General features: G+C 49.6%; 2 long non-coding RNA genes across 4 annotated transcripts in view; one reads left to right on the top strand and one right to left on the bottom strand.

The window, feature by feature from the left end:
* LOC144178893 (uncharacterized) overlaps positions 1-15956 on the top strand; it is a 145640-nt gene that overhangs the window by 73125 nt on the left and 56559 nt on the right. For both annotated transcript variants that reach the window (XR_013324088.1, XR_013324087.1), the window contains exon 4: positions 9361-9445. This is a non-coding gene — a long non-coding RNA (uncharacterized LOC144178893). The remainder of the gene's footprint in view (positions 1-9360; positions 9446-15956) is intronic.
* The window catches only part of LOC144178895 (uncharacterized), a 191553-nt gene that overhangs the window by 126749 nt on the left and 48848 nt on the right, over positions 1-15956 (bottom strand). The gene's annotated exons all lie outside the window — the stretch shown is intronic.

Below are 15956 nucleotides of genomic sequence, written 5' to 3'. Positions count from 1 at the left end.
CTCACGACAGCGTGTCTGTCGCTCTATACGCTACGCGTACGTGTAATACGTTGCGGGGAAGGAAATGACTTTCCAGCTGGTTATGTCGAGGTAACGAGTAACTGGAGGAATAATTGTTAGCGATTTTTCACGCATTTCATTATTGTCTCGGAGTTTTAATTCGTTACAGTTGAAGGAAGAGTAGTTAATGTTGAACCTCGGCGGAGTACTAATGCCCTCGCAAAGAAACCGCGAAAGTAGCCTTTCACACGCCTGCGTTATAACGAGAAACGGAAGCAAGACGTCGCGGGTGGCGTTCGTTGACCATTTATTATATTACAGTATAGCCCACTTATAGCGAACCCGGTTTTAACGAAATAGCGGCTATAACGAACAACTCCTCGTTTCCTGTTACCACTTGTTTACATAATTTTGTGTCCAGATATAGCGAAAAGGGGATATAGCGAACTGATTTAACTTTCCCGATGGGTTCATTATAGGCGGGCTCGATTGAGAACTTGACGAGGAGTGAAAATTGAACGGAAAATATCGTCGCCTGTATCGACTTTTGTGTAGTTCTATTTCATTTTGGGGTGGAGTTAGTTAAAAAAAAGTTTCCGAATTAAGCATTACAGACAAAGAAAATTTAAATCTTAATCGTTGCATTTTTATTGTTGCGAAATTGTGAAAAAAACTCATTTCCTTGTTATATTTTTCACAACATTCAGCCGGCTTGCCTCATTTTGGAAGCTTTCAAGAAACCGAGCATGCTACTTTTTGCTCTCCTGGGAATTTTTTTTAATGTTAAGAACTGTCCTTGTAGTTTTTTGCGCTTACTCTTCAATGGTCCCTTTGCAACCCCGTTTCTAAGCTGATATATAAATCGCTTCCACTTTCAGTTATAGCTAGGCCTTTTATACAGACTTACAGGCTCAAGAAACGTCCAGGTGTAGTTAGGCAATAACCAAGAACAACAAAGTGCGCGTTACCTAATGAATAATTGTTCTTTTATTCAGTGCGTGATAACATCAAGGATGGCCCTTCGACACCGATAAAAATAATTGCTCCTTTTTCTGGCACCTCGGTAAGCCTTCAGCAAAGTAACAGTAGCCAAGTCGTCGTTAATCTAAAGCGTTCAAAGTCATAAAACAATCCATCAACGTTGTCTCTATGTATATAGCGCGCGAATTTCCTTTTTACGAGCGGCATCCTTTGGTATAAATACGCGTGCGCAGCACTTGATGCATTGACTGCGCGCACAAGCTCTCCGCTCGCGGAGAACACGGCGTTAAGATAAATTAGCCTCCACTGGCTCCGGGGGAGCTGTTCGCACTGAAAAAGGTTCGTTTATCTTTTCTGAACCTGACTAAGACGAGTTGCCTCGTTGAAAGTCGCGCCGTCAGGATGAACGGTCGCCGAGTGTTTTTTTGTTGTTTTCCCGCGAGCTGCAGGTAGGCACGGCACTCCTGGCAGCGATCCTCTCCGCTTGCTTAGCCTCGAAGAAAAAACAGCAAAACGAAGAAAGGAAGTAAAACTTCGTTGTTCATTAAGCCCAATGAATGTAATGAGCGCGAGATGCGTGGTCTTAATTCTCAGTAGAACTCGTTCTAAGCTGCGTGAGAAACAGTTTGCGTGAACGCAGCCCGGGAGGCGGCGATGCTTTGCAGTGCGGGCTTCGGTTGTGGTAGAAACGGCGGGAAGGAATGTATATATATATATATACGGCTGCTTCTAATCTGGTCGCAATGATGAATTTCTGAGTTCCGGCACCGGGAGACGGGTCCCAGGATTTACCGCTCTTAGGACCTGGGCGCCGTGCCCTGTATATACGCTACTTGTATATTTCGGTAGCACCCCGCGAGCAGAACGGAACGGCGACGGAATGGTGGGAAAGGTACAAGTCCACCTGGCAGGCTTCTTGACAGGTTCGGCTGCTGCGGCACGGTCCTGGTCGTCACTTCAAGTGCGCTACTGCCTTGCATTGTAGGATGACTTCTTAGAGAGCTTGCGGTAATCTGTCTTGTCAATCGCTCAAAGGGCGAGTGAAGGGAGGTTGGGAAGTCGTAAAGATTCCTGTGAGAGTTAGTACAACACTTATGTATATATCCCCTCAACTGAGCTACACTTGAGAACACCGCGGAGGTCCAATGTATACGTCGACCGCCAGGCGGCGGTTACTACCCATGTTTACCTACATAAGGGTTAGCCTACATAAGGCAACATAAGGGGTGCCTAATAAGTTGGTTGTGCCTGTCCTAAGTAGCGCTATATTCAAACAACAGTATACAACATAGGTATATTAGGCCTTTTTGGTAAGATGACACGTCATCACCCCGCTACAAAGGGGAAACCAAAAGCAACCATCATAATCAATCATCATGAATAAAACAGGCAGGGAATAAAACAACAAATAGATGATCCTAATGCAACGGGAGAGGCAATCGGTTGCTGACAACCGACTCCCCGATACAGAGGGGAAGCTTCTAACCATCATTATCATGACGCGCGAGAGTGAGTCAGGTCCCCGTGGCGATGGTGCGTTAGACTGGCTTGTCGCTTGAGCAATCAAAATACTAGCGCATGTGTTTTGATTTTAACTCAGAAATCGTGCATCCGCTCAAACGAGCAACAGTTCAGCTCAAAACATAACTTCGCCACGATCGTGTCGACGGCCATGCAGTCGAGTTTCAGTTCATGTCGCGCATTTATAATCGCAAGGCGCTCATATGCAACTTGTTTTTACCGAAAGAAACAACACGGGCGCAACAGATGTTTTCCATTCACAGCGAGCTCTCGAGGAAAACGCATTCGCGCATGTCGAAACCCGCCTGCGCCTGAAGGGGTTGGAGATTAAGGAAAGTGCTGTCAACGCCGCGATGTAGCTGTCTGCACTCTCTACAATATGCAGAAGCAAGGTTTGTAACATCATGAGATATGACGGTACGACAGCATTCCTTTGAGAGCGCAGACGAACTGGAAAGGCTGGGTACACGTGCACGTGTGTACACAGTTCTGAATTCGTTTATCTGCCATAGATCGTGGAGTTGAGTATTTGGCACATTGAATTGCGCTGACTACTGATAAATGTTGTCCTCCAGTGTTCGGAAAAAAACGGTCAGCATGTCCACCAGCACAATTACCGGGGACCGTCGACGGTTTTTTTTTTTTTTTTTTTGAAGCGAAGCTTTTTACCTCTACCCCCCAATGGTTTTGTCGCGACCGTTGGTGTCAACAGAAAACTCCCGCGGACAAATAAAAAGTTACTGCCACCGCCAGGAATATAACCTGGAATGAGTAGAGAAACGGATCAAGAGCTCGTTGTCTAACCGATTGAGCTACGAGCCCACGCGGAGACGCGAGAGACAGACGGTGCACTCACCGATCACATCTGCGGGATTACCCCCCGCGTTTTCGCTCAATGCTACCTGATAGCGTCACGCGACCTCTCGCTCCGCTGTGCGCTCCTCTAACGGCACGTGTAGCGGTCGTGTGCGTGGCTTGCACATGCGGTCGTGGCTAAGAGTTAGTAAAAATTAAAGGAAGCTCACACCAATGCATGGCGTCTCACTTCTCCTTCGTCTCTGTCGCCGATCTCGTCGCCTCCGTCGGCGACTAGATCACCAATTAGAAACACCAATTTTAAGACAATACTGTAGTTCAGCTTCACTACAATGCTCTTGATTGACCGATCGCAGCAGTAATAATGAAAGTAAGAGGAATAACGATGTTGAGAGCACGATTTTACTCGTAAGATAGCGCTGTGCTTTGGTATCACGCAACGGCTCTGCCTGGATGTTTCCATGTCATTCTGCATTGCGATGTGCGACAGTGCAGGCACGTTTTTGAGTCAAGTGGTATCGACGTAGCTGTCGTTCGCCGAGTTCGCTTTTTAACACGAGAGTGTTTGATGCCGGGACCCACCAAGATCTGACTGACGTCATATCCGTCACGGAAATGACATCGCCAGAAAAACGCGGCTGCGCCAGGATTCGAGCCGGGTGCGCCGTCGTCGCAACGGGAGGTGTCAGGTGCTTTACCGACTCCGCTATGAGGTGAAGCGCAGACAGCCGTATGAATGCGCCATATATCTTTCCTATAACCTCCTCTATTTCGATGGTGCCGCCGTCTACGTGAGGTGAAGCGAAGTAATGCATCACGATGCTAACGAGCGCCGACAGTTGGCGCCAGCTGAGCTCGTCGCAACGCAACAGTCTTCCGTGCACTCCACGCAGCAGGGACGCAGTGGTCGCACATTTGCGAAAGCGACGCGCCAGCAGGTTGTCGCTCGCCGAGCACGCCCACAAGATAGCCCCGCAAATCATGCTCTTTCGCTGCAGCGGACCGTGAGTTCACCACAGGATTCGCTGTCAACCCGTTCGGTTTCGTTCGTATGGTTTGCGAGCGCGGGTGGTTTCTCATTCGGGTTTACGCAGTGCTCCGGCGCGTGCAATCCAGTGGGCAATGTTGATAAGTCTGACGGTGCCATACCGACGAAATATAAATAGCGATGTGCAAGTTCATATCGATGCAAAATAAACATTAAACTGATCCGGTGAAGGCACATCTCGCTCTCGTGTTTTACCGATTCCTGTGAAAGAAGGATCAACCACATTTTTTTGGCGGCATGGTCTGGTCACTCCAATGTGTTGGGGTTGGGGCTGAACGAAAGGACTCCCAGAACGCAAACAAACAAACAGAAACGCCTGCACAAGCTCTACCAGGGCAGCGTCGCCATTCGCAAATTGTGTTGTCACAAATTATAGTGGGGAATAATTTATGGGGAGGCAATAGCAGTCTTCCCGACTTTGATAATTTTCTGCGGTGTTGGCCAAGGCCCAAGTGGTACGCGAGCGGTATGGTTTGTTTTCTAGGCACTGAAACTACCGACGTAAGCCCAGCTGTTTCCCACAGTTAGCGTCTCCTTTATGCTTCTTCGCACCGCAAAGTGTCGCTCAGTTCTTAAGTCACTGAAAATTATCTACTTAGCGACAGAATAGAAGAAAAGGGTGTCTGGATTAAAAAAAAAAAGCATTGGTTTAATATTACGCAACGTTGTTCCTTCTTGGCGTATTTCTGTGTTCGCGGGCTTCGGAAGTGATTGTCCCCTCGCGTGCGCGCGTCAATCAGTTTAATACGTTCCGGGCCTGTTACGACTTTGTGTGCACATGCCGTCGGCTTCCGTGCATCGCCCGAGGGAAATGCAGCGAGGGCCTGGACGTCTCAAACAGTGCAACCGCGACGAGCTTTTCGACGGAGGAGAGAATAGTCCGCGGGCGTCGGCCATGGCTGGCGGCGGCGGCGGCGGGTCTTCCCGACATAGCAGCGGCGCGCTGCCGGGCGGAAGAAGGCACACCTCCCCCTCCCTTCGACCCCCCCGCGGCGCTGGGGCGATGGCAGTGCGCCACGATTGTCGGCTGCTCTCACGCTTCGAGAGACGGCATCGCGCGCGCGGTCCACGCAGGTCGATTTAAAACGCATTAAAGGGTCCCTTGCAGGAAAGAACGGGAAGGAGGGACGATCCGGCCCGCACGAAGCAAAGCAAGAAAAAGAAAAAGCGAGACGGCGCTCACCCGGGAGAAAAATGGCGACAGCCGCGCTGAGAAGCGAGCCGTGGACGGCGGCGCGGCACTGGCCTCTGCCGAAGGGCGAAGCCAAGAACGCCCCGGAACGCTGGTGCCGTGGGCTGGTTGAAGCCGTCGGAAGGAACCGTCGGTATACGTTAGAGCGCTGCAGTGCGTTGGATCTACGAAGGAGTTAACGTGATTCGAGGATTCTTATTTACACGCGGGGTATCGCCACAGAAAAGGTTTGTCGGGACCTCTTAATGGAATTGAGGCCGCGTACCGTGTTTATGTGGGACGTTATCTAGTACGGGACGAAGAGTGTACCGCACGCACTGTCTGCCGAATGTCCCTACGAAGTCACGTTAGCTCAGTGTTTTTGTCTGTGGAATAGGTGGGGTGGTGATATCCATGAAGCCAACGTTGCTACTATTGTAATTCGTCAGAAAAAAAAAAAGTGCCGGGTGCAATTTTGTGGCCACGCGAAGAGGTGTACCTCTCTAGATTTATTTGTTCAGGTCTGAAAGTTGGGTGTAACTGCAATTCGCAAGCAGCAACGCTTTGTGCTGGAAAAGAGGCCAATACTAAATGCCTAAGTACAACCACGAATGAAGACATTAGGGCACGTTCGTGAGTGTTATGGCGTATGTTGTACTGGGCTTGTTTCGGTTTGAAGTCGCATATTGTTGGAATTATATATACACAGCTCATCGCATGGCTCAGTGCAGGCCGGCCGTTGCACGCTGCCTTCGATTCCACGCTTCGTAATAGCGAGAGGAAGGCGCCATGTACACGCAGCCGAGCCGTGAAATGCCCGCGTGACTGAGCAACGACACGAATTGCGTTCGCAGTCGTGACTGATCGCGCAGCACGCATGGCTGCACTGAGTGTCGATCAAGGCGCACCCGTATCCTCATGCCGGCGATGGGGAAAATCTTGCGCGCCAGGCAATGCAATGTGTAGCACCCATATTATATATATATATATATATATATATATATATATATATATATATATATATGCTACACATACTCACACCTTGTAATATTGAGGAATCCGTAAAAACGCATTCTGTTGACCCAGATCTCAACTCGTCCGGTCACGTGTTAGTTGTGACAAACACTGACATTACGTCATAGACTTGGTTAAGAGTTACATAAAAAAGCGAATATTATGTTTTTTACCTGAACAGTCACGCGAGACTATACGAAATTTCTGAAATAAACATTGTAGCCTTTTTCGCTCCTTTAATTACGCAATTAAGAAGAAAGGATTTATTGAGCTCGTACGCAATAATATGAATGTAGTCCTGCACTTTCAAGTCTCTATGTGCAGCATTTCGGCTTGTGCGTTGACATCACCTGTGAGACGTTTCCATTGTTACTACACTCTAAGAAATCGGCAGCAGGTGGACTTCTCCACAGCGCCAAAAAGCGACCAATCAACGTGATCGAAAGTGCGGCTTTGCCGAATGACGAATCCCAGCACTCTATTAGAGTAAAAAATGCAATCTGCGCTGTGACAACAGCGCATGTCATTCGCCGAAGTCGCACATTTGATCACGCTGATTGGTCGTCTTTCGGCGTCGTGGTGAAGCACACCTGCGCCGTATTCTTAAAATACTAGGCGTGCAATTGCAAAAAGTCCCGCTCACCTCTTTTAAAGGCATCTCATGGCGGGATGTTTCCGTTTAGTTTTGTGCATTCGGAAACATTTGTCAGCAAAAACCGATTTGATTTATCTGCGTGACGAGCATACATTGGGGAATACATAAAAAGACGTAATTTTCCCCATATACAGATTAGCCCAATAAGGGTTGGTTAGGGCAATTCCCTGAAACTTTTCTTAAACTGTCGTATATGTTACACATATCGTCAAAAACAACTGCGGTATCTTAGGAGAGCAGGGATATTATCAGAAATTCAGGAAAACGCAAGTTAGCCCACTTTACTCATTTAGGCGCGAAATGTCTTTAAGTCCGTCCTTAGTAAGGCCCCACACAATAATAAAAACATTCCGTCATTTCAGGTCCCCCAAATATATATGTATATAATCCCAATCGTCGTGGTTCATGCAATCTTTGCGCCTTTTTTTTTTTTCAGCATTTGGAGCGCACATAGTACTACGAAGGTGAACTCCCAGAGACGCCCGCCACGAATTTTTATTTGGAAACTCAGTATTGATTGCCGCTTTAACCCAAAACCGCATCAGCTCCGTTCTGTTTCCTATGAAAAAAAAAAATCTTGCAGTTTTTACGAGAAAGTCCGCAGCGTGCAGTTCCAGCGCTTACTGTTTGATGCCCCGAACAATGAGCTCCGTGAAGCAGTCCATTGGGAGGACGCGAGCCGTGGCGGCGCGACCGCCGCGGCCAACGGCACCGGCGGACCGGGCGAGACCGGCGTGTCATCCGCTGACCGAACAGAATGGGCCCGCGTGTTCTCATCAATAGCCCAACGGTGCACCCCTCCCACCGCCGCTAATCCCGACGTTCAATGTGCCGTGGCGCGCCGCGGCTTGGGGTCCCATTGGACGCGCTCCCTCCGAGGGTGCGGGCACCCCGCGCGCCTGACAGGGAGGAGGGGGGGGGGTGCGCATCGCCGCCGAACGAAATCACAATGCCTCGAAGCTCTCGTCTAGCCCTCCCTTCTCGTCGCGAACGGCTAGATGTTCTAGACAACACTACGTGAAGTGTTTCCTACAAAGGCGTGCGTGGAGCAGATGCGTGGTTGCTGCGTTTTCTGCGGTACGCGACGCGTTCTCGCGGCATTCTGTCAGGCGTCGTCGTCGACGAGGATGCTTCGAGGCGGGAGCGGCGCGATGCGAACGCAACAAAAGCGGGCCGCCCGGCGGCGGCGCTCTCGGGAGCTGCTGCTTCTTCCTCATCTAGTGCGAGACGCCTAGCGGCCCGTCTTCGTCCCAGTGCCGGTGTGCACCCCCGCGGGGCGTAGCTGATTGGCCGGCCATCTTTCAAATATGGTCCCAGACCGTCTCCCCCAGTGGCAGGGTCAGGCCTGTCAGGGTTCTCAGATCCTTGGCGGCGCAGGCGTGGCTGATCGTAGAATTCCTTTTTTCTTTTTCTTTTTCCTATCGGCGGAGAAGTCGGTGCGGTTCTTCCTTTGGGTGTCGTTCTGTTTATGGCAGCCGCAACCGTCTGGATGTGGAGCATATTGGAGTACGCCACTGCGTACCCTCGGTCCAACCCAATCACGTCTTGAGAAACAAGGGCCGTACTCTGCTCATGCGGGGGGTTTCAGCTTACAAGCAGGTGGCAGTATAACATTGTTGTTCGCAGTTATTTCTTGTTTCGTACAAAACTCGGAGGGAAACTTTGTATGTGACAATGTCTGAGTGCCACTTCTCCATCTCAGTGGTCCGATAAGTTTTTTTTGTTTTTTTTTTCTGTAATCAATAGGGTATTCGCAGGTGTACAATGTTTTGCCGTTGTGGTATCAACTTGGCATGTGTGGCGAACTACTACATGTAGACTGCAACTCGGATTTTTTTATGCACAGTATGAGGAATGCTAAAAGGCGAAATACAGGAAAATACAAAACAAGCAGGCAGTAATAACCCAGGACCGTATTTGTTCCACTCGGTCCATTTACGAAACTATTTCTTTTTTCTTTATAACGGCGCAGTAAGACATTGGTATACTATGCTTGCCAACCAGCTTCATTAGAGTTGTTCTTTTCTTTCGTCTCTTTTCATTGTTTGGTCTTGTCTGCTTTCATTGGAAGTCGAAACCTTTTCTATAGGTATATGTATGTTAAACACAACGCTTATGGAAGCAGGATTTCTCACTTTTACTTCCATCGTTTAGGTGCCGTGGGAGAGTTGCGGACCACTGAAGCAAGAGCCATCTGTCTGCCAACCATTCCGTCTCCTCTCGTAAGCCTGAATAGGAGGTGAGTTTTCGGCTCCTTTTATTTAAACTCGACGCTAGCGTCGCGATGCCATGTGCCACAAATGACGCGATTAGTCAAAACACAAGCGTGAATTGATCTGGGCATCATCACATGATGAAATAAGTGAAGGGCAACAAATTAAACATCAATAACGCGTTTTTTTTTAAATTTAAATATTTACACAGTACTGCCAGCTTCAGTTAAGAAGCCCTAGGTAGGAATGGAATCCTTTGGGCAGCATACTACTCTCTTTTTGTGGTTTTAGAAGGCAGCTTCGAAAAAATTCAGTTCCCTTGCACTCCGTGAAGAAGGATGACGAGCAAAGCTGTGGTGCCCCGGGTCGTAGTCCAAGGGGTGCACTAAGCAAAACACGTTTGTTTGCAACTTGCGATTTAGCATGCTTCCTGGGTAAATACGTGAATAAAACTTTGACGAACTAGAGTTTTATTTCAGTGGACAAACATGGCGCTGTCCGTTTCCCCCCCGTAGTAGCCTATGTATTGACAGAAGACGAAAATTCCGCAATATTTACAACTTCGCTGTGGACTATGTAATTTCGAAATATAAATGAAGTTCGGCGTAACATTATAGTCGTCTTAGTGGCTAATTGTCGTATGATTTGTTTCGTCATAGTTTCAATAAAACGAGAGTTAGACCCACTTTCTCTAATGATACTCCATCCGAAGATGGGCGGGCTTCACTGTGCTACACTCATTGTGGGAAAGACATCTTACAAAGACCAAGCTTACAACGGTTTTAATAAAGCCGGCTTCACCTCCAAACACAAATGCATTGCTGGGAAGCCCTATTACGGGGGAAAATATAAGTTGTCCTATTAATACGTGAAGGCCCTACGTCTTCTTTTAAATTTGTTACGATTGTTCCCATGCGTTGAAGGTGCGGCGCACAGTTTTACGATCACAGGTATTTGAGTGCGCCGCAACGTGGCGCCCATTCAAATACCTCGCGTATTTGAGTGGGCGCTTGCGCGCAATTGCTGCTCGCGCGAGATTCTTGTCTATATTACTCTGTTGCCGGAGACGATCTACTGGATCCTAGCCATGGACAGCTTAGCTGTAAGACCGCTTGGTTGGAATGCTTACTAAAGTAAACTGCGCGTTCACGCCAGAAAATGATGAAAGGTTAAACCGTGGGACATTACAAAACGTAGGGTAGACCTAATAGGTGTGAAGTATTGCAAGTTGGATGGTTAAATTCCAGAACCGATGCATTAATTTCGAGTCAGAATTTTTTGTGTGTTCTGAGTCAGCGGATGAAACGCATTAAATTAAAGTGGTTGGGACGCAAGGAAAAACAAATGTTATAAACAAAAGGGTTAGCAAAGCTGCGGTATTACTGACTATACCTGGCAGTTAAATAAAGGAGAGAGGGGGAACGTAAATTTATAAAGTTCCAACAGACGAAATAATCGTAACGACGGTCACGCCTATAACTGCGCACGCAAGCTAAAGCCACTACAACCTTTCTGAGACCGTTGTGTCGAGCTTCCAAGAGCCACAGCGTCGTACAGACTGCGCCCATCTCCAGCGCAGCGAAGCACGAAAACGTTCGAAGCTCAGCGATGACAGGCATCCCGTAGTTGAGAACTGCATACAAAGTACCATCAGCCGTGCCCGCTGCGCCACAGGAAAGTACCGAACTAGCCAGCGCGTAGAAAGGGTTCCGGTGTGCGGTGTCCTGTTTCCCCGCCAGCCCTTCCAATCTCTCTCGACAGGAGCCAGCGGGCCGCCGCTTTCCGCTACGGCGTTCCCTCGGCGCGAAACGTATGCGAGCGTTCCAATTAACCGTGTGTGCATTCGGACTTCCCTCCGCGCAACCTACCCCTCTCCTCACCGCCGAGATAGCATCGCCACCGTGCTGCTCGCTCGCAAGACACGCCGCGCGCGAGTAGCTGGCAAGCAGCAGCACACTCCCCGTTCCCTCGATCGTGCACGACCGGCGACCAACGCGCGCGTACGACCAAGAGGGAGGGGAGGCAAAGATAGCGGGGAAGTTTTAGCCTTATGAAGTAAGTCCATCCGTAAGCCCGAGGATTGCGGGCCTTTAGCGGCGGTTAAGGCCCTGACAGGCCGCAAATCCGCGCCCTTCGGGGGAAGCGGCCCCGAACGCTGCTGCGCGTGTAGTCGCTCCGGCGTTCGTTGGCCGGGAGAGATTGCGGGGCCGGGCGTGGCTTCGACCTCGGGCTTCGATGTGGGGAGCAGCTCTTTCGAAGCTCTTTTCTCCCCGCCTTGGCTGGCTTCCGCCAGCCAGCGAGCGTGCACACGGGGCGTCGACTCGAACGCGGGGTTCGCCCCCACCTCCCTCTCCCGGCGTTCGCCGTTGCGTGGACACCGCGGCCGTAGAGAACAGCGCGGGAGAAAGCCTGGTCCGCTTGATTACGAGTTCCAGGACGATCCGTCCGTCCGCGAGACCGGTGCGTCGTGAAGCGTGAAGCCGGTTCCTTGAGTGCGCGCGCGCTTTTTTCTTTCTTTATCTATATTTTTTTGCTGCTATGGACAGCTGCGCGAGTAGTACAGCCTCCTGTCTCACGCTGAGTGCGATGTGCCCTGTGCTGCTGTAACTGGAGGATGAGCGCATTTTGGATCGCATCCTCTTTATTATGGTGTCGAGTGGACGTATGGGGCACACTGAAGCTGTACAACACCTTCCGCGACAAACTTTAGAAAGCTAGACGTGCGTCAGTTGCGGTGCCGGTGCTTAACAGCTCAGTGCGCGAAGTTCGGTGTTTGGACGGGCTGCAGTATCAGACACGTGAGCAGGACTGTTGCAGCTCATTCGGAACAGTGCACCGCTCTTCTTATTTTTAACACGAATGTGTTTTATTCCCGGCTACACGAAGATTCGCTGACGTCATATCCGTCACGGCAGTGACGCCAGTACAACTAAGCAAGCGGCCTGTAGAGGGTGCACCGCTGCACACAGGGTCTTCTTGCGGGGAAGCAACCTTTAGTACGAAGAGTACGTTATAATTAGGGTTGTTCGTCTTCAGGTTTTATATTTTAACACGACAGTGTTTTATGCCGCGATACCCCGGATTTCACTGACGTCATATCCGTCACGGAAATGATGCCAGTACACCTTTGCCAAAGCGACACGCCAGCAGGACGTCGATCGCCAAGCACACCCAAAAGACAGCCTCCGACCCGCAAATCAAGCTCAGCTAAAGATTTCGCTGCACATGTCACTTCTGTGTTTTACTGATTCCTGTGACAGAGGAATCAACCACATTTTTCCCTCTCTCACTCAAGCGTAACAACATGCCCAAGGAGACCGCTAAGGAAAGGAGATGTTGTGCCGGTTTGCTGTCTCGTTACCACGTTCGCCTCGCAGCCTTACGAATTTCCCCTGGCTGGCTGGCTGGCTGGCTGGTCGTACAAAGACAATCCGCTAAGCTCCGGCGCTGACGTAACGGGCGGAAGTGGCGAAAAAAGAAAGACGGCGGAATGAAGATGAATGCGGAACTTCCCTAAATGACACGCTCACACCTTCGCCTCCGCGGTGACAATGAAAAACGCGTTCGAACGGGGGCCGCTCGGAGGAGCAAGCGGCTTCGCCTCGGAGAGTCGAAAACAAGACAACATAGCGCAGCGGCAGAGCCGAGTGTTGTTCTTCTCCCACTCGGGGCGCGAAACAAAGCATCAGCGGGGGAAGCCGAGGCGAAACGGCAACACACGCAGGCAGCGGCGGCAGTACGGGGAGCGGGAAGAAAAAGCAGTGCGGAGCGGAGTCGGAATAAAATATGGCGCCGTGTTCCGGAAGAAAAATGGTGAGGCAGGAGCGCTTCTTCTTCGCAGCCGGCTCGCCGCTTTGAAACCTTACGTTCTTTCTTCTTCTTTCTATCTTTTTTTCCGGGTGGGTTGGGTGGTGGGCGCCCATCGAAAATAGGCCGCGTGCGCAGAGAAAATCGCGGTTGTGCGTGCATGTACGCTCAACTTCACGCCCTTGGGTTTTCGCTCGCAAGTGTCCGAGAAAATGCTTCGCCCATCACCGCGGGTTCGTCTTTGTTCGGGGTTTCGGGTGGAGTATATCTATAGCGTGGACTGAATCGATAGAATGGAGGAAGCGAATCAATTCGAATGGGAAGGATTTTTTACAGGGGCTGACGGCGTGCCGATTGTAACCACGGGGAGATAGCGTAGACCCGTAGGCCTACAGAGAGAACTTCATGCTTGCAAAACAACCGGAGAAACTGTGTGCATTTCAGCTCTGTTGCCTGCACTTTCGTCACTTTTATTGGCGAAGATAATGTAGAGGTACAGTATCGTTTGGACGGCCTTATCACGGTTTGAAATGGGGCCTTTATCGCTTCGGAGCCTTAGATATACAGAGAGAGAAATTTGTGGTCGAGGTGTAACAAGGAATGAAGGAATAAGTTCATCACTTAATCGATCAGTCGTCAAACCAATACACAGTTGCCTACAGACAATTTTGTGGACTTACCTGCGTTCAGCCTAGCCAGCCGGTGTCACTCGTTTTATTTTTCTTCGTATTCTGATTATCTGGTGACATGCCAGGTGTGGCTGCTGGAAAGCAACTCAAGTTAAGAAAAAAAACAGGATAAACTCGCATGTGAGCCGTTTAACCGCAAATGCATAACGCTAACTTTCAGAGACGACAAGTCTGCCGTGGAAAGATTAGTTTCTAGAAAGAAATATTACCACTTCGTAAGAGACTCGCATTTTATGTACGTGCACTCCTGCACTATGCAAACTGAAGCTACCTTCGGCTGTTCTGGCGTTACGAACACATTTTGGCGACTGAAATTTTGTGTAAGACTAAACCGTCTGCTTAAAGCTATCCAGGTTTTCTTTTTTTTTTTCGATCACAATAAGTTTCACGTAGCTCTGACTCCACTCCGCTAGTTACGTGTTTATCCCGGACTCCTAACTGCGCCCGGCGCACATCCTACACTGCAGCGAAAGAAGATCGCACAGGCAAGTATATACTCAAGCGCTCTAGGACCACTTTGAAATCTCAATTTCCCCGTGCTGTGCCCGCTCCGTACAAGCAACCGTGACCAGGCCCAACCGCAAATTATTCCCCGAAATCTCCGTCCAGCTCTGCCCCCACATCGGGAGGTCACAGCTGCTAGATACCGTCTTAAGCTATATGTGTTTTTTTTTTTTTTTTTTTTTGCCGTTGCTTGGGCAGACGTGGGCAGGAAAAGGCGCACAGTGCGGGGATCGTGCTGCAAGTGTTACACAGGGGCGCATGATGAACTGGACGGAGGTGGGGTGGGAGAACGAACGCTACGGGGAGGAGCTGCATGCGCCTTCGGCTTTGTTGCCTTCACCGTTGGCTTCAGGAGCGGCGAGCAGCTCCGAGAGTCGACGCCTGTGCCAGCCACCTGAGGGGGTCCCGCGCCCGCTCTGGCTACAGCTAATGCTGGCGCCGCTTTTGTTTCTTGAACGTGGCGGCGGCCGCGCGCGCGCGCGAACCAAGGACGCATGTGGGAGGAGCGGCTTCGAGCGGCAGCGCTTTTGAAAATGCCGCGCGCCTGAGGGCTCGGCGCAGCTCGGGGCCATGACCGTGCTCAGTCGGGGCTGGCTCGCTTGATCGCGCGCCTCGGCAGACGGATATGACCGCCGCGTACTACAGACATCTCACTCGTAACAAAAATGGTACTAAAAAGGTAGCAACGGGTCGTGTTTACTAACTCCTTACCAGCTTTAATACCCTCAGAACGGTACGTAGGTCTTGCCACTAAGTATGGAACCTAAATCGTATCGTTACTAGTCTACACCGTGCACTTAGTAACTGCTGCTTGTTTGATACCAACATTCACTGATTGTAACAAAATTCTATGAATTATTTAGCATAATAACTACAGAACTTTTCCCACTCATAATCACGATTAAACAGTTGTTGCAAATCCACATCCTTGCTTGTATATGCTGAAATTAAAATTCATAATCCTAAAATTATCGCTAAAATATTTGATTTTTGCGACAATTCCACTGACTCTACAAGAGGGCTGTCCGCTACTGGCTATGAAAGCACGAAGAGGAGATGTATTTGTAAGGTAACTACACTCCTCGCTCTCCTCGTGCATCGCGTTAGTTTTCTTGCTCAATTTATTGTTATATAAGTGTGATGTGTGCGTGTTGAACGTGTATGTCGTGCTGCGCGCTCAGCCGATTCACATTGTCACGCGAAGTTTTTTACTATATAGGTTATGCATGGCCAGTTAGTAAAAGTACAAAGTACCTATTGAATACTGTGACAAGTAACTGGTTAGTGTTTTGTTAGTAAGTGCCACGACTTTTTTAAGAGTGCTGAGTTCACGCAGTACACATGAGAATTACCCCATTTTGTCGCCTAAGCTTCTGTAGGTCTAAGAGAAATGAAAATGTGAGGGATTGAGAGAGACACAGAATAAACCTACAGAGTAGATAACAATGCAAGCTGAGTATAGCTTCCGGTAGTAAGCGTTCGCTGGTGCAATTCGAGCGAGATGCAGTGGGATTGCAAGATTCCAAATAACACAGCA

The sequence above is a fragment of the Haemaphysalis longicornis genome, unplaced genomic scaffold, assembly GCF_048455015.1.
Source record: "Haemaphysalis longicornis isolate Haplotype H1 unplaced genomic scaffold, Haemaphysalis longicornis Haplotype H1 scaffold_4, whole genome shotgun sequence".
NCBI classification, from domain to species: domain Eukaryota; kingdom Metazoa; phylum Arthropoda; class Arachnida; order Ixodida; family Ixodidae; genus Haemaphysalis; species Haemaphysalis longicornis.
Note: the sequence above shows the minus strand (reverse complement) of the source record. Positions and strands in the feature narration are given on the sequence as shown.